Here is a 19,923-nt window from a genome sequence, read left to right as displayed (position 1 = left end):
TGCTACTCGCACCAAGCCAGGGGTGCGAGTCGCCAGCCCGGCTCGGCCTGTTCCTGCCACTCGCACCAAACCTACGGTGCGCGTCGCCAGCCCGGCCCGGCCTGTTCCTGCCACTCGCACCAAGCCAGGGGTGCGAGTCGCCAGCCTGGTCCAGCCTGTTCCTGCCACTCGCACCAAGCCAGGGGTGCGAGTCGTCAGCCTGGTCCAGAACGTTCCTGCTACTCGCACCAAGCCAGGGGTGCGAGTCGTCAGCCTGGTCCAGCCCGTTCCTGCTACTCGCACCAAGCCAGGGGAGCGAGTCGTCAGTCCGGCACAACCCGTGCCTGAGTCATCGGTGCCAATTCAGGTACCGCTCAACTGCTCCACTAAGGAGCTGAAGCCTACCGCTCCTGCTACGTCCAGTCCAGCTCCAGCCAGCGGGGCCAGACCGGACCAGGGGCGCTATGGGGGGTTTGTTGGAGGGTGGTGGGCAAGACCGGAGCCGGAGCCGCCGCCGAGGAGGAATGCCCACCCAGCCCTCCCCTGTTTTTGCTCGTATTTAGGCGCGGTCGCAGTCCGCGCCTTTAGGGGGGGTACTGTCACACCCTGGCTCGGGGACTCATTATGTTGAGCCAGGGTGTGTTCATTCTATGTTTTCTGTTTCTTTGTTGGGTGTTCTAGGTTGTCTGTTTTCTATGTTTGCCGGTGTGACTCCCAATCAGAGGCAACGAGTGTCAGCTGTCGGCTGGTTGTCTCTGATTGGGAGCCATATTTAACTGCCTGTGTTTCACTTTGTGTTGGTGGGTTTTTGTTCCGTGTTCGGTCAGTGTCACCGTGGACTTCACGAGTCGTGTTTTGTTTGTATTTAGAAACTTTAACTAATTAAAGTCATGTTTGTTTCTCACGCTGCGCCTTGGTCTACTCCTTTTCAAGACGATCGTGACAGCGTTCTATTGTAAGTCAACTTGCGCGTGGGCCTCTAAGCTAAGCTAGCGCTAACTTACGTTGAGCTTCAGTTTCTCAAATAGATATTTTAGAATGTATGTTTTGTACTCATACAATAAATTAGTAATAATAGTATTAGAAGTAATAAATAACAATGGGATTACATACTTGAGTAGGGCCCTGGACACGATAACCTTCGTTCTCGTCGTTGGGGTCTGGTTCGTCCGGTCTAAGCAGGTCCTCATCGTCTGATTCAGAGTCAATGGGGAGACATGGAGTCCAACTTTCATCTGTTACAATTAATAACGCCTCTGTAACTGTATATTTGTTACTAGAGCCTGCCATATTTGAATAAACTTTGCGTTTTACCTCCGAAATTCTAGTGTTGTGGTGCGCTCTGCGTAACCGTGCGTAACGCAGCAAGTCAACTAATATGAGACAATGAGGTGCGCACTTGGATATTTCAACAACCGGTTGGTCGATTTTGACATGTGACCCCTCTATCGAAAGCTCTGGATCTGTAGAATTAAATGAGAACAATTACAAACCACCGGGATTGCATTATATATCCAGAGGATGGCGACAAAACAGTGCCTGTTGTGATTGAACCAAACTACTGACTTCATCTTCAAACACATTGTTGGCCATGTAAAACGATGGAAACTCATTGAAATCAACTCGGAATGAGAGAAAGACCCTAGAGTATATTTTCAAGTGGTTTTATTCGATCAGACACTACTTTTGGTAACAGAAACAACAAAAGTAAGATGCAGTTTGTTGTTGTGATAAAAAAAATGGAAGTTTGTTATTGACGTTCTTTGATTAATAGTTTAGTGAGTGTTGGTCATAGAGGAACACAGCTATCACTGTTGGAATCTGTGAGGAAGCAGCTTTTGAATGGTGTATCGTTTGTGTAGATAGGTTGAGAAAAATACGTTATCTGTCTACGAATATACGGGCATGCACGGTTTCAAAATAAAGTACTGGTTTTGCTATATGCTTATATATTTGCTTGGAGTCGGAATATTGTTTAATTTGGGCAACAACAGTTTAGCTAGATTCACAGTTGAGACGCTTCTCGTTCCAGTAGTGTATAACATTCAGGTATTCACACATGTTTAAAAACCGTACTATGCCATTGTTTGAGATTGCGGGAGGAGTACCCCGGATATGGGGAACCTCGTGATGAAGAGGTTTTTAACAGCTTCTACCCACAAGCCAGAAGATTGCTGAACAATTAATCAAACGGCCACCCGGACTATTTACTTTGACTCTGTACCGGTACCCCATGTATATAGCGTCGTTATTGTTATGTAATCTTATTGTATTGCTTTTAATTTAATTTTTTACTAGTTTATTTAGCAAATATTTTGTTAACTCTATTTCTTGAACTGCATTGTTGGTTAAGGGCTTGTAAGTAAGCATTTCACGGTAAGATCTACACCACATTTTTATTTGATTTTATTACACATGCTTGTTTGAGCATCTTTACTCATTATTGTCTCTCATGATCTAGTCACCAAGTCCTGCAGTTTGAACTAGCCCTGCCGTCACTATTTAGACCACATACAATGCCTTCAGAAAGTATTCACACACCTTGACTTTTTCCAAATTTGGTTGTATTACAGCCTGAATTTAAAATGGATTAAATTGAGATTTTTTGTCACTGGTTTACACACAATACCCCATAATGTCCAAGAGGAATTATGTTTTCAGAAATGTTTAGAAATTAATAAAAAATTAAAAGCTGAAAAGTCTTGAGTCAATAAGTATTCAACCTCTTTGTTATGGCAAGCCTAAATAAGTTCAGGAGTAAAAATTTTCTTAACAAGTCACATAATAAGTTGCATGGACTCACTTTGTGCAATAATAGTGTTTTAACATGATTTTTGAATGACTACCTCATCTCTGTATCCCACACATAAAATTATCTGTAAGGTCCCTCAGTCGAGCAGTGAATTTCAAACACAGATTCAACCACAAAGACTAGGGAGGTTTTACAATGCTTTGCAAAGAATGGCCCCTATTGGTAGATAGGTAAAAAAAAAAAAAAAAGGCAGACATTGCCCATTAAAAGTGTAATGGTTGTGATAGGAGAAAAATTAGAATGGATCAACAACATTGTAGTTACTCCACAATACTAAAATAATCACAGAGTGAAAAGAAGGAAGCCTGTACATAATAAAAATATTACAAAACATGCATCCTGTTTGCAAAAAGGCACTAAAGTAAAACTGCATAAAATGTGGCAAAGAAATGAACTTTATGTCCCAAATACAAAGTGTTATGTTTGGGGCAAATCCAATCCAACACATCACTGAGTACCACTCTTCATAAAGTATTTTCAAGCATGGTGGTGGCTGCATCATGTTAATGGTATGCTTGTCATCGGCAAGGACTAGGGAGTTTTTTTTAGGATAAAAATAAATGGAATAGAGCTAAGCACAGGCAAAATCCTGGAGGAAAACCTGGTTCAGTCTGCTTTCCAACAGTCACTAGGAGACAAATTGACCTTTCAGCAGGACAATAACCTAAAACACAAGGCCAAATATGCAATGGAGTTGCTTACCAAGATGATGTTGAATGTTCCTGAGTGGCAGCTTGAAAATCTATGGCTGTCTAGCAATGATCAACAACCAACTTTAAGGATTTTCACTGTCATTATGGGGTATGACAAACAAAAATGTGGAATAAGTCAAGGGGTATGAATACTTTCTGAAAGCACTGTATCTACTGCTTGGATAGTTCCATCTGAGCAACTGGTTTAATCTTTAACTGTGATCTTTAGTTGGAGACGTAAATACAACATATTGTTTGTTAACTTGTCAACAAGTTGGTACGCTATTTATTGTACTTCAAATATTGCTATTGAATTGTGTTTGGTTGTCAACGCAACCAAACATCAACATTTAAAAGGAGATGTATATTCTGCTTGGATAGTTATATCTGTGCCACTGACTTAAAGGCTCTGCATTGTCAATCTGACATCTGCAGTGGCCATACAGCATTTACTGCGATTTGGCCTCCGCAGAAGTCAGAGCATTTATACTTCTTGCGCTTCGCGGAACATAGCAGAGCTGTTGTGAAGGAAGTTGTCAAGGAAGTGAGTTTGTGTTTATACAGGACCTCCCGCCCCCACCTAACGTCAACCAATCATGTCAATGCGGAGCTATACGGAGCCCTCCGCATTGTTACACAATTTGGGAGGCGCACGGTGATGCGGTACGGAGCTCGATTTGTCCTCTGCAAGCCTCCGGAGGCTCTGCGCGACATTTTGGGATCAAGCATAAATTGGCTTTTACAGTGCTTTGCAAAAGTATTCATCCCCCTTGGTGTTACTCCTATTTTGTTGCATTACAACCTGTAATTTTAATGGATTTTTATTTGGATTTCATGTAATGGACATACACAAAATAGTCCAAATTGTTGAAGTGAAATTAAAATAATAACTTATTTCAAAAAATTCTAAAAAATAAATAATGTAGAAGTGGTGTGTGCATATGTATACACCCCTTTTGCTATGAAGCCCCTAAATAAGATCTGGTGCAACCAATTACCTTCAGAAGTCAAATAATTAGTTAAATAAAGTCCATCTGTGTGCAATCTAAGTGTCAAATGATCACATGATCTCAGTATATATATATATATATATATATATATATATATATATACTGTATATACAGTGGGGAGAACAAGTATTTAAACTGTGAGAGACGGAATCTAAAACGAAAATCCAGAAAATCACATTGTATGATTTTTAAGTAATTAATTTGCATTTTATTGCATGACATAAGTATTTGATCACCTACCAACCAGTAAGAATTCCGGCTCTCACAGACCTGTTAGGTTTTCTTTAAGAAGCCCTCCTGTTCTCCACTCAGTACCTGTATTAACTGCACCTGTTTGAACTCGTTACCTGTATAAAAGACACCTGTTCACTCAATCAAACAGACTCCAACCTCTCCACAATGGCCAAGACCAGAGAGATGTGTAAGGACATCAGGGATAAAATTGTAGACCTGCACAAGGCTGGGATGGGCTACAGGACAATAGGCAAGCAGCTTGGTGAGAAGGCAACAACTGTTGGCGCAATTATTAGAAAATGGAAGAAGTTCAAGATGACGGTCAATCACCCTCGGTCTGGGGCTCCATGCAAGATCTCACCTTGTGGGGCATCAATGATCATGAGGAAGGTGAGGGATCAGCCCAGAACTACACGGCAGGACTTGGTCAATGACCTGAAGAGAGCTGGGACCACAGTCTCAAAGAAAACCATTAGTAACACACTATGCCGTCATGGATTAAAATCCTTCAGCGCACGCAAGGTCCCCCTGCTCAAGCCAGCGCATGTCCAGGCCCGTCTGAAGTTTGCCAATGACCATCTGGATGATCCAGAGGAGGAATGGGAGAAGGTCATGTGGTCTGATGAGACAAAAATAGAGCTTTTTGGTCTAAACTCCACTCGCCGTGTTTGGAGGAAGAAGAAGGATGAGTACAACCCCAAGAACACCATCCCAACTGTGAAGCATGGAGGTGGAAACATCATTCTTTGGGGATGCTTTTCTGCAAAGGGGACCGGACGACTGCACCGTATTGAGGGGAGGATGGATGGGGCCATGTATCGCGAGATCTTGGCCAACAACCTCCTTCCCTCAGTAAGAGCATTGAAGATGGGTCGTGGCTGGGTCTTCCAGCATGACAACGACCTGAAACACACAGCCAGGGCAACTAAGGAGTGGCTCCGTAAGAAGCATCTCAATGTCCTGGAGTGGCCTAGCCAGTCTTCAGACCTGAACCCAATAGAAAATCTTTGGAGGGAGCTGAAAGTCCGTATTGCCCAGTGACAGCCCCGAAACATGAAGGATCTGGAGAAGGTCTGTATGGAGGAGTGGGCCAAAATCCCTGCTGCAGTGTGTGCAAACCTGGTCAAGACCTACAGGAAACGTATGATCTCTGTAATTGCAAACAAAGGTTTCTGTACCAAATATTAAGTTCTGCTTTTCTGATGTATCAAATACTTATGTCATGCAATAAAATGCAAATGAATTACTTAAAAATCATACAATGTGATTAACAGGATTTTTTTTTGATTCCGTCTCTCACAGTTGAAGTGTACCTATGATAAAAATTACAGACCTCTACGTGCTTTGTAAGTAGGAAAACCTGCAAAATCGGCAGTGTATCAAATACTTGTTCTCCCCACTGTGTGTGTATATATATATATATATATATATATATATATATATATATATATATATATATATATATATATATATATACACACACACACACACACACACACCTGTTCTGAAAGGCCCCAGAGTATGCAACACCACTAAGCAAAGGGCACCACCAAGCAAGCAGCATCATGAAGACCAAGGAGCTCTCCAAACAGGTCAGGGACAAAGTTGTGGAGAAGTACAGATCAGGGTTGGGGTATAAAAAAATATCAGAAACTTTGAACATCCCACGGCGCACCATTAAATCCATTATTAAAAAATTGAAAGAATAACAAACCTGCCAAGAGAGGGCCGCCCACCAAAACTCACGGACCAGCCAAGGAGGGCATTAATCAGAGAGGCAACAAAGAGACCAAAGATAACCCTGAATGAACTGCAAAGCTCCACAGCGTAGATTGGAGTGTCTGTCCATAGGACCACTTTAAGTCGTACACTCCACAGAGCTGGGCTTTATGGAAGAGTGTACAGAAAAAAGCCATTGCTTAAAGAAAAAAATAAGCAAACATGTATGGTGTTCGCCAAAATGCATGTGGGAGACTCCCCAAACATATGGAAGCAGGTACTCTGGTCAGATGAGACTAAAATTGAGCTTTTTGGCCATAGAGGAAAACGCTATATCTGGCGCAAACCCAACACCTCTCATCACCCCGAGACCACCATCCCCACAATGAAGCATGGTAGTAGCAGCATCATGCTGTGGGGATGTTTTTCCATCGGCAGGGACTGGGAAACTGGTCAGAATTGAAAGAATGATGGATGGCGCTAAGTACAGGGAAATTCTTGAGGGAAACCTGTTTCAGTCTCCCAGAGATTTGAGACTGGGACGGAAGTTCACCTTCCAGCAAGACAATGACCCTAAGCATACTGCTAAAGCAACACTCGAGGGGTTTAAGGGGAACATTTAAATGTCTTGGAATGGCCTAGTCAAAGCCCAGACCTCAATCCAATTGAGAATCTGTGGTATGACTTAAAGATTGCTGTACACCAGCGGAAACCATCCAACTTGAAGGAGCTGGAGCAGTTCTGCCTTGAAGAATGGGCAAAAATCCCAGTGGATAGATGTGCCAAGCTTATAGAGACATACCCCAAGAGACTTGCAGCTATAATTGCTGCACAAGTTGGCTCTACAAAGTATTGACTTTGGGGCGTTGAATAGTTATGCACGCTTTTGTTTTTTTTGTCTTATTTCTTGTTTGTTTCACCCCAAAAAATATTTTGCATCTTCAAAGTGGTAGGCATGTTGTGTAAATGAAATTATACAAACCCCCCAAACATCCATTTTAATTCCAGGTTGTAAGGCAACAAAATAGGACAAATGCCAAGGGGGGTGAATACTTTTGCAAGCCACTGTATAATTAATTGTCTGATCCCTCCTGATGACCCATATGGAATCGTGATCCTTCCTTAACCCATTGGAAGTCCAACCCAGTTGATTACTTTGAAATGGTGAAAGTCCTGAATGGTGTTTCACATGCTAAAATTGGCTTTTGGGCACTAGTCCTCTATCTACAGTGTCTAAGGGGGAAGGCTTTCAAAATGACTCCCAATTTAACATATTTATATTTCACATATTTACTGAACAATCCCTTCAACAAATATCCTTTGAGTGCAGATAGAAAACAGGTCCAAAAAGATTGAGCAACTAACTCTCTGTTTGAAAGTCATTCAATAATCTTCTGAGTGTTGATGGGACACAGTGATTAAAATGCCCTAAGTGACATTTGATCATAGGGACTGACTTGCTTTGCGATATAGACACAACAACAATGTTTTTTTTGTGTTTAATTTTTGTTTATTGATACCAATATAAAGCATAATGGCCGAAAGGTATAAACATGCAAATGTCAATTTTTTGAATAAAGTTACAAATGGGCAATGTATCGACAAAAAATAGAAAGGAAATACACGGTTTTGTGGACCATATGAACCCACTTCCCTCCCTCCTCCTACAATCCCAAATCCTGAACTAGTTGTCACACTAGTTGTCTCTAATCAACCAAGAGTTGTAACCTGGGGGAATGTTCTCTTAAGATATCAGATAGAATAAGCCTTTCCAGCTTTACACTGGCAAATTTTACACAGTGGATTTGTATGTGCTCTCTACAGCACTGATTACACACATTTCTATTTTGGGAATAGCTTTTACTCACCTATAACACCAAGTGTTGTATACAGTGGGGGAAAAAAGTATTTAGTCAGCCACCAATTGTGCAAGTTCTCCCACTTAAAAAGATGAGAGAGGCCTGTAATTTTCATCATAGGTACACGTCAACTATGACAGACAAAATGAGAAAAAAAATCCAGAAAATCACATTGTAGGATTTTAAATGAATTGATTTGCAAATTATGGTGGAAAATAAGTATTTGGTCAATAACAAAAGTTTCTCAATACTTTGTTATATACCCTTTGTTGGCAATGACACAGGTCAAACGTTTTCTGTAAGTCTTCACAAGGTTTTCACACACTGTTGCTGGTATTTTGGCCCATTCCTCCATGTAGATCTCCTCTAGAGCAGTGATGTTTTGGGGCTGTCGCTGGGCAACACAGACTTTCAACTCCCTCCAAAGATTTTCTATGGGGTTGAGATCTGGAGACTGGCTAGGCCACTCCAGGACCATGAAATGCTTCTTACGAAGCCACTCCTTCGTTGCCCGGGCGGTGTGTTTGGGATCATTGTCATGCTGAAAGACCCAGCCACGTTTCATCTTCAATGCCCTTGCTGATGGAAGGAGGTTTTCACTCAAAATCTCACGATACATGGCCCCATTCATTCTTTCCTTTACACGGATCAGTCGTCCTGGTCCCTTTGCAGACAGAAAGCATGATGTTTCCACCCCCATGCTTCACAGTAGGTATGGTGTTCTTTGGATGCAACTCAGCATTCTTTGTCCTCCAAACACGACGAGTTGAGTTTTTACCCAAAAGTTCTATTTTGGTTTCATCTGACCATATGACATTCTCCCAATCCTCTTCTGGATCATCCAAATGCACTCTAGCAAACTTCAGACAGGCCTGGACATGTACTGGCTTAAGCAGGGGGACACGTCTGGCACTGCAGGATTTGAGTCCCTGGCGGCGTAGTGTGTTACTGATGGTAGGCTTTGTTACTTTGGTCCCAGCTCTCTGCAGGTCATTCACTAGGTCCCCCCCGTGTGGTTCTGGGATTTTTGCTCACCGTTCTTGTGATCATTTTGACCCCACGGGGTGAGATCTTGCGTGGAGCCCCAGATCGAGGGAGATTATCAGTGGTCTTGTACGTCTTCCATTTCCTAATAATTGCTCCCACAGTTGATTTCTTCAAACCAAGCTGCTTACCTATTGCAGATTCAGTCTTCCCAGCCTGGTGCAGGTCTACAATTTTGTTTCTGGTGTCCTTTGACAGCTCTTTGGTCTTGGCCATAGTGGAGTTTGGAGTGTGACTGTTTGAGGTTGTGGACAGGTGTCTTTTATACTTATAACAAGTTCAAACAGGTGCCATTAATACAGGTAACGAGTGGAGGACAGAGGAGCCTCTTAAAGAAGAAGTTATAGGTCTGTGAGAGCCAGAAATCTTGCTTGTTTGTAGGTGACCAAATACTTATTTTCCACCATAACTTGCAAATAAATTCATTAAAAATCCTACAATGTGATTTTCTGGATTTTTTTTCCTCCATTTGTCTGTCATAGTTGACGTGTACCTATGATGAAAATTACAGGCCTCTCTCATCTTTTTAAGTGGGAGAACTTGCACAATTGGTGGCTGACTAAATACTTTTTTCCCCCACTGTACATAACCATTTATGCTACTTGCTGCCCATCAACTCAATAGGTGTTCATTTGCCACTACATCATTGGTGCTGCTCTCTTGTGAATAGGGATCCCATCTCAGTAAAGCATTTGCCACAAATGTTGCAACAATGTGTTTTCCCTTCGGTGTGAATTCGCTTGTGGCGTTTTCAACACACATGACACACATATGATTTCTCCCCTGTGTGAGTCCTGTATTAGGTATTCAACTAATAGACAACAATACTTAGGCTTCTACTTCCAGCTTATACATTCTATATATGTAGGCGGCAGGTAGCTTAGTGGTTAAGAGCGTTGTGCCAGTAACCGAAAGGTCGCTGGTTCTAATCCCCGAGCCGACTAGGTGAAAAATCTGTCGATGTGCCCTTGAGCAAGGCACTTAACCCAATTGCTCCTGTAAGTCGCTCTGGATAAGAGCGCCTGCTAAATGACTAAAATGTAAATGTGAAATGTAAATATACATTATACGGACAGTATATTTTACATTAGTTATCTTTTGTTTGTTTTTAGTCCCAGCCTTCAGCTACCCTCAACCCTCCCATCTATCTCTGAAGACCATCCAGTGCCATATATTTTTACGCTGTGCTGTGATGTTTCCCAAAAGAGCAGAGACTTACAGATTGATGGCTGGGGCCCATCCAATGGTAAAACGTTTAAAAGAGTGCAGGCTGAGTTCGCTACCAAAGTGAGGGGAGGCTGAGGGAGAGTCAGTGAGGGAAATCCAATAGCTATACCAGTGCTTGACTTGGGCAGTACCGGCACCTCAAAATGTTCTACTGCTTGAGCTCCTGTTCCTCTTATAGAATATTAGCTCAAAAGTATTGTGGAGCTCCTGCACCTAAATATAAATCAGTACTAGCACCCAAAATGAGTACCGGCACCTATTTCAGTCCAAGTCAAGCGAGAAAGATCCAAATATAGATAGATTCCAAATGTCAGACAGCTAGCACGCTAGCACTAAGCCAAGGTGGAAAAAGTTACAAAATTCCCGTAGCCTACTTCACAGAGAACATGCTGAAAAGTTGACAAAACAAAAAGCAGAATAGACGAGGTACTACACAATTAGAGCAGGAAGTTAGGATTTTCTCTTTCGTTTTCATCTCACGGCAAGAAGGCACCAGAGCCTGCCGTGCTAATGGGTTCCCACTAGATAACAGCCACAAAGTATGTAAATGTAAATGAGGATGCTAACGTTAGCCAGCTTGAGCTAGCTACCGAGCTAGCATACGAACTCTAGCACAGAGTAGATTCTCCATATGACGTTGAGAAATAGTGCATTGTGGGTAGTTTAGAAGATATCTGGAAATAAGTTAATAAATATGTAATAACCCCAAACATATCTACAGTTGAAGTCGGAAGTTTACATACACTTAGGTTGGAGTCATTAAAACTCGTTTTTCAACCACTCCACAAATTTATTGTTGACAAACTATCGTTTTGGCAAGTCGGTTAGGACATCTACTTTGTGCATGACACAAGTAATTTTTCCAACAATTGTTTACAGACAGATTATTTCACTTATAATTCACTGTATCACAATTCCATAGGGTCAGAAGTTTACATACACTAAGTTGACTGTGCCTTTAAACAGCTTGAAAAATTCCAGAAAATGATGTCATGGCTTTAGAAGCTTCTGATAGGCTAATTGACATAATTTGAGTCAATTGGAGGTGTACCTGTGGATGTATTTCAAGGCCTACCTTCAAACTCAGTGCCTCTTTGCTTGACATCATGGGAAAATCAAAAGAAATCAGCCAAGACCTCAGAAAATGTTTTTGTAGACCTCCACAAGTCATGTTCATCCTTGGGAGCAATTGCCAAACGCCTGAAGGTACCACGTTCATCTGTACAAACAATAGTATGCAAGTATAAAACGCCATGGGACCACGCAGCTGTCATACCGCTCAGGAAGGAGACGCGTTCTGTCTCCTAGAGATTAACGTACTTTGGTGCGAAAAGTGAAAATCAATCCCAGAACAACAGCAAAGGACCTTGTGAAGATGCTGGAGGAAACAGATACAAAAGTATCTATATCCACAGTAAAACGAGTCCTATATAGACATAACCTGAAAGGCCACTCAGCAAGGAAGAAGCCACTGCTCCAAAACCGCCATAAAAAAGCCAGACTACGGTTTGCAACTGCACATGGGGACAAAGATCGTACTTTTTGGAGAAATGCCCTCTGGTGTGATGAAACAAAAATAGAACTGTTTGGCCATAATGACCATCGTTATGTTTGGAGGAAAAAGGGGGGGCTTGCAAGCCGAAGAACACCATCCCAACCGTGAAGCACGGGGGTGGCAGGATCATGCTGTGGGGGTGCTTTGCTGCAGGAGGGACTGGTGCACTTCACAAAATAGATGGCATCATGAGGAAGGAAAATTATGTGGATATATTGAAGCAACATCTCAAGACATCAGTCAGGAAGTTAAAGCTTGGTCGCAAATGGGTCTTCCAAATGGACAATGACCCCAAGCATACTTCCAAAGTTGTGGCAAAATGGCTTAAGGACAACAAAGTCAAGGTATTAGAGTGGCCATTACAAAGCCCTGACCTCAACCCTATAGAAAATTTGTGGGCAGAACTGAAAAAGTGTGTGCGAGGAAGGAGGCCTACAAACCTCACTCAGTTACACCAGCTCTGTCAGGAGGAATGCGCCAAAATTCACCCAACTTATTGTGGGAAGCTTGTGGAAGGCTACCCGAAACGTTTGACCCAAGTTAAACTATTTAAATGCAATGCTACCAAATACTAATTGAGTGTATGTAAACTTCTGACCCACTGGGAATGTGATGAAAGTGTCACGGATTCAGCCGATGCTGCCCCTCCTCCTTGCTCGGGCAGGCTTCGGCGTTCGTCGTCACCTGCTACCGATCCATGTTTCCATGTTCGACTTGTTCTGTCTTTATTGGTTACATCTGTTTCCCATTATGTAGTATTGTCTTCCCTATTTAACCCTCTGTCTTACACTGTGTGTTGTGTGTGATTGTTTTATGTTTTCGGCAGTCATTAGTGTGCGGGTTGTTTCCCTCCCTGTGTGGAGGTTGTTGTATCTCAGAGTACCTTCGAGTAAAGTACGTTTTCTGATCAGCTCTGTGTCCTGCGTTTGACTTCGCCTACCGCATTTCACTGACGCCCTTGACAGAAAGAAATAAAAGCTTAAATAAATCACTCTACTATTATTCTGACATTTCACATTCTTAAAATAAAGTGTTGATCCTAACTGACCTAAAACAGGGAATTTTTACTAGGATTAAATGTCAGGAATTGTGAAAAACTGAGTTTAAATGTATTTGGCTAAGGTGTATGTAAACTTCCGACTTCAACTGTACGTTTGTATTGATAGTTGTAGTTACGATCTGGTTACCTAAGTTACTAAGTCTTTGACCACACTGTGTTGTTAATTATGTGAGTAAGAACTCATACTTCCTACCCTTTAACCAGGTATTTTCTTCTGTTACAGCTAAATTATTTATCCCCTTTGTGAGTCATCATATAAACTGTTAGACTTTGCTTTCCTTTGTACCATTTACCACATTCATTGCAACAATATGATTTCTCCCCTGTGTGAGTCATCATATGCGCTGTTAGACTTTGCTTTCGTTTGTAGCACTTGTCACAATCATTGCAGCAATATTATTTATTTTCTGTGTGTATCTTCATATGCCTGTCCAAGTACTCCTTGATATTTAGGCATCTGCCACATTCATGACAGCAATAGGTATTCTCTTTAGCGTGAAGTAACTGGTGGCGTTTTAGAATATTAACATACATAAAAGATTTCTCACATTAAGGGCAATTATCGTGTCTTTCCCCTGTGTGCGTCCAGATATTCACTGTTAGACTTTGGTTTCCTTTGTAGCATTTGCCACCTTCATTGCAGCAATAAAAAAATTCCCGTGTGATTCTTCATATGCCTGATGAGTATGGTACATGCTCTGAAGGATTTGCCACATTCTTTGCAGAGATGACGTTTTTCACCTGTGTAAATTCTCAGATGAATGTTGAAATCGGTTAACCTGAAAAAGCATTTACTGTACACAGGACATTTGTGTGATTTCTCCTCTGTGTGAATCTTCATATAAACGACCAGTTTTGTCACTCTGAAGGATTTTCCACATTCGTTGCACTGAAATGGTTTCTTTGTGTGCATAATCTGATGCTTATCCAAACTGGATACACAGGACACTTGTGTGATTTTTCCCTTGTGTGAATCTTCGTATGAACTACCAGTTGTCTATTGGCGACGAAGGATTTTCCACATTATTTGCACTGGAATGATTTCTCCACTGTGTGAACACTTTTAAATTTTTACATAACTTGGAATTGAGAAGCATTTACTGCACACAGGACAACTGAAATATTTCTCCCCTGTGTGACTCTTCACATGCCTGTCTAGTTTGTAATTGCAGTCGAAGGCTTTGCAACATACAGTGCATTCAGAAAGTATTCAGACCCCTTGACTTTTTCCACTTTGTTACGTTATAGCCTTCTTCTAAAATAGATTAAATTGTTTTTTTCGCCCTCATCAATCTACACACAATACTCCATAATGACAAATAAAAAACAGATATTACATTTACATAAGTATTCAGACCCTTTACTCAATACTTTGTTGAAGCACCTTTGGCAGTGATTACAGCCTCAAGTCTTCTTGGGTATGACGCTACAAGCTTGGCACACCTGTATTTGGGGAGTTTCTCTCATTCCTCTCTGCAGATCCTCTCAAGCTCTGTCAGGTTGGATGGGGAGCGTTGCTGCACAGCTATTTTCAGGTCTCTCCAGAGATGTTCGATCGGGTTCAAGTCCGGGCTCTGGCTGGGCCACTCAAGGACATTCAGAGACTTGTCCCGAAGCCACTCCTGCGTTCTCTTGGCTGTATGTTTAGGGTCGTTGTCCTGTTGGAACGTGAACCGTCGCCCCAGTCTGAGGTCCTGAGCAGGTTTTCATCAAGGATCTCTCTGTAGTTTGCTCCGTACACCTTTGCCTCGATCCTGACAGCATGATGCTGCCACCACCATGCTTCACCGTAGGGATGGTGCCAGGGTTTCTCCAGACGTGACGCTTGGCATTCAGGCCAAAGAGTTCAATCTTGGTTTCATCAGACCAGAGAACCTTGTTTCTCATGGTCTGAGAGTCCTTTAGGTGCCTTTTGGCAAACTCCAAGCGGGCTGTCATGTGCCTTTTACTGAGGAGTGGCTTCCATCTGGCCACTACCATAAAGGCCTGATTGTTGGAGTGCTGCAGAGATGGTTGTCCTTCTGGAAGGTTCTCCCATCTCCACAGAGGAACTCTAGAGCACTGTCAGAGTGAGCATTGGGTTCTTGGTCACCTCCCGGACCAAGGCCCTTCTCCCCCAATTGCTCAGTTTGGCCGGGCGGCCAGCTCTAGGAAGAGTCTTGGTGGTTCCAAACTTCTTCCATTTAAGAATGATGGAGGCCACTCTGTCCTTGGGGACCTTCAATGCTGCAGAAATGTTTTGGTACCCTTCCCCAGATCTGTGACTCGACACAATCCTGTCTCGGTGCTCTACGGACAATTCCTTCGACCTCATGGCTTGGTTTTTGCTCAAACATGCACTGTCAACTGTCGGACCTTATATAGACAGGTGTGTGCCTTTCCAAATCATGTCCAATCAATTGAATTTACCACAGGTGGACTCCAATCAAGTTGTAGAAACATCAAGGATAATCAATGGAAACAGGATACACCTGAGCTCAATTTCAAATTAGCAAACATTTCTAAAAACCTGTTTTTGCTTTGTCATTATGGGTTATTGTGTGTAGATTGCTGAGGAAAAATATATATTTAATCCATTTTAGAATAAGGCTGTAACGTAACAAAATGTGGAAAGAGTCCAGGGGTCTGAATATATTCCGAAGGCACTGTATTTGGCAATGATTTCTCCCTTGTGTGAATTCTCTGAAGTCTTATTAGAAGGCTTGATTGTTTAAAACACACACGGAACACCTGAATCATTTATCCTCTCTTTGAAATGTATTGCTCTGATGAAGCCCATCCCACACACACGACACCTGTAGCATCTTCCCTGTGTGAGTCATCAATGGTTCTTTCAGCTCCGTTTTCTTTTGCCTTTGTGCACATATAAGAACTTGGTCCTTTACTGCAGAACGGTCTGAATTTATTGCAGAGAATAGCGGAGTTACTGGTTAGTTCTGATACTCTAGTACTCTTCATCAGGTTCTGTTTTGATCTCTTCAGCTGTGTTGGTGGGTAGGGAGTCCCTGTTGCTGTCTTGAACACATTCATTGTCCACACAGGGACAGGTAAAGATTAACTCTACAACCTATGTGGTATCAGACTCATGTTTTGCAACTGCTCTTCCTCCTGACTGGTCCTGAGTCCCTGTTTCTCTGTAATCTGTGTGGGCTCTGGATCCTCCTGCCCTGGGGCTCCACTCCTACTCACAGTGCTGCTGCTGCTGCTCAGGGGGAACCTCTTCTTCGGGAAAGTGTTGGCTGCTGGAGGTCTGGAGAAAAGGATAGGAAATACAGTGGGGGAAAAAAGTATTTAGTCAGCCACCAATTGTGCAAGTTCTCCCACTTAAAAAGATGAGCGAGGCCTGTAATTTTCATCATAGGTACACGTCAACTATGACAGACAAATTGAGAAGTCCAGAAAATCACATTGTAGGATTTTTCATGAATTTATTTGCAAATGATGGTGGAAAATAAGTATTTGGTCACCTACAAACAAGCAAGATTTCTGGCTCTCACAGACCTGTAACTTCTTCTTTAAGAGGCTCCTCTGTCCTCCACTCGTTACCTGTATTAATGGCACCTGTTTGAACTTGTTATCAGTATAAAAGACACCTGTCCACAACCTCAAACAGTCACACTCCAAACTCCACTATGGCCAAGACCAAAGAGCTGTCAAAGGACACCAGAAACAAAATTGTAGACCCGCACCAGGCTGGGAAGACTGAATCTGCAATAGGTAAGCAGCTTGGTTTGAAGAAATCAATTGTGGGAGCAATTATTAGGAAATGGAAGACATACAAGACCACTGATAATCTCCCTCGATCTGGGGCTCCACGCAAGATCTCACCCCGTGGGGTCAAAATGATCACAAGAATGGTGAGCAAAAATCCCAGAACCACATGGGGGTACCTAGTGAATGACCTGCAGAGAGCTGGGACCAAAGTAACAAAGCCTACCATCAGTAACACACTACGCCGCCAGGGACTCAAATCCTGCAGTGCAAGACGTGTCCCCCTGCTTAAGCCAGTACATGTCCAGGCCCGTCTGATGTTTGCTAGAGTGCATTTGGATGATCCAGAAGAGGATTGGGAGAATGTCATATGGTCAGATGAAACCAAAATAGAACTTTTTGGTAAAAACTCAACTCGTCGTGTTTGGAGGACAAAGAATGCTGAGTTGCATCCAAAGAACACCATTCCTACTGTGAAGCATGGGGGTGGAAACATCATGCTTTGGGGCTGTTTTTCTGCAAAGGGACCAGGACGACTGATCCGTGTAAAGGAAAGAATGAATGGGGCCATGTATCGTGAGATTTTGAGTGAAAACCTCCTTCCATCAGCAAAGGCATTGAAGATGAAACGTGGCTGGGTATTTCAGCATGACAATGATCCCAAACACACCGCCCGGGCAACGAAGGAGTGGCTTCGTAAGAAGCATTTCAAGGTCCTGGAGTGGCCTAGCCAGTCTCCAGATCTCAACCCCATAGAACATCTGGAGGGAGTTGAAAGTCCATGTTGCCCAGCAACAGCCCCAAAACATCACTGCTCTAGAGGAGATCTGCATGGAGGAATGGGCCAAAATACCAGCAACAGTGTGTGAAAACCTTGTGAAGACTTACAGGAAACGTTTGACCTGTGTCATTGCCAACAAAGGGTATATAACAAAGTATTGAGAAACTTTTGTTATTGACCAAATACTTATTTTCCACCATAATTTGCAAATAAATTCATTACAAATCCTATAATGTGATTTTCTGGATTGTTTTTCTCTCATTTTGTCTGTCATAGTTGACGTGTACTTATGATGAAAATTACAGGCCTCTCATCTTTTTAAGTGGGAGAACTTGCACAATTGGTGGCTGACTAAATACTTTTTTCCCCCACTCTAGGTAGTTGGACCAGCAAATACTTCACATTGAAACAAACACATTCACATTACTCTATGCCCTGCTGAGACTAAAGGCCCTTGACACGTACAAGCCGCCAAGCATGCCATGCAGTCGAATGCAGCGCGGGGAGAAACTATACGGTCTACTACTATTACTACATATACTAGGCTACTACTACTACATGAATGTGTTTTTAAGTAGTGGGTAACATGGATTCATGATAGACCTATCAAATCATTGTACTTCCAAGGGGGAACAAAAATATTTTATCACAAAAATTGTGCACTAGTATTAGCGGACCAATATAGACTTGGACAACAACAACAAAAATTCAGCATCTCTGCTTTGGCAAAAAAGGTAATAATGCATGAGGGGGTGTGGTATATGGCCAATATACCATGGCTAAGGGCTGGTCTTACGCACAACACAACGCAGAGTGCCTGGATACAGCCCTTAGCTGTGGTATATTGGCCATATACCACAAGCCCCAGAGGTGCCTTATTGCTATGATATAAACTGGTTACCAATGTAATTAGAGCAGTAAAAATAAATGTTTTGTCATACCCGTGGTATAAAGTCTGATATACCACGGCTGTCGACCAACCACCCAGTTTATAATTAAGAACAATATCTTGTAGGATTCAATAGTTGGAATTGTAAGAGTTGTTGCCCTGTCCCTTTCTCTGCCATTGTCATTCTAATGAATCCAGAAATAACAAAACCCTGTCCTCAAACATTTACATCAAAAGGTGCAAAGTTATGACACAGAACATCCACATCAAATTAAATAGTTTTCTTGATCAAATAACAAGGAAAACAAGCACTATTTGTGCAGTATTAATTTACCATCCTTACAAACCACTTAATGTAAATTACTGTATTGTACATATGCTGGTCATCTAGGTTTGTACCTGTAGACTTTCCATCACCATGAAGAAAAATAATGCACAATACAGTAATTGAGTACATTGAGACATCAAGTGGTTTCTGGTGATGTGGCTCAGTTGGTAGAGCATTTTATTTTATTTTATTTATTTTACCTTTATTTAACTAGGCAAGTCAGTTAAGAACAAATTCCTATTTACAATGACGGCCTACACCGGCCAAACCCGGACGATGCTGGGCAAATTGTGTGCCGCCCTATGGGACTCCCAATCACGGCCGGTTGTGATACAGCCTGGAATCGAACCAGGGGGTCTGTAGTGACGCCTCAAGCACTGAGATGCAGTGCCTTAGACCACTGCGCGTGCAATGCTAGGGTTGTGGGTTCCAATTCCACAGGGGACTAGTACGAAAAAGTATTAAAATGTATACATTCATTAAGATAAGTTGCTCTGGATAAGAGCGTCTACTAAAATGGAAAAGGAATGAGTAGACCTTTTCAGTTTTCAAATAGAAATATATTGCATTTGCAATGTATTCCCAGAAACTGGAAAACATATATCAATCAAGTAATTTTATATTCCACAAGTATTATCAGATTAACTGTTTTGTACAGATAATTATCACACTCAAGTTACAAATGCTGGTAAACACTCATACATTTCGTTAATCCACAAAAGTAGTGCACTGGGCCTTTACTATTGCTTTATTAGCCGACCAATACAGACGTTTTCAGCACAAGCAATTTTATGCTTTTGTTGTTGTTGCAATGTTTGAATCGTGTTGACTATGAGCGCAGATAATCATTTCCGGGTCAGATTTTTTCATGGCCTGCAAAATAAATTCCATATATAATAGAAAAACATGTATATATTCAGTAAATATGCTAAAATATGTGTATAATGAATAATATTATTGTTACTATAATGTAGAAATGCACTTTGTGGTTGATTGCGTTTTAATTTGATTACCGGAAGTTAC

Source organism: Coregonus clupeaformis, chromosome 21 (assembly GCF_020615455.1).
Source record: "Coregonus clupeaformis isolate EN_2021a chromosome 21, ASM2061545v1, whole genome shotgun sequence".
NCBI lineage: Eukaryota > Metazoa > Chordata > Actinopteri > Salmoniformes > Salmonidae > Coregonus > Coregonus clupeaformis.
This window is presented reverse-complemented; position numbering follows the sequence as displayed.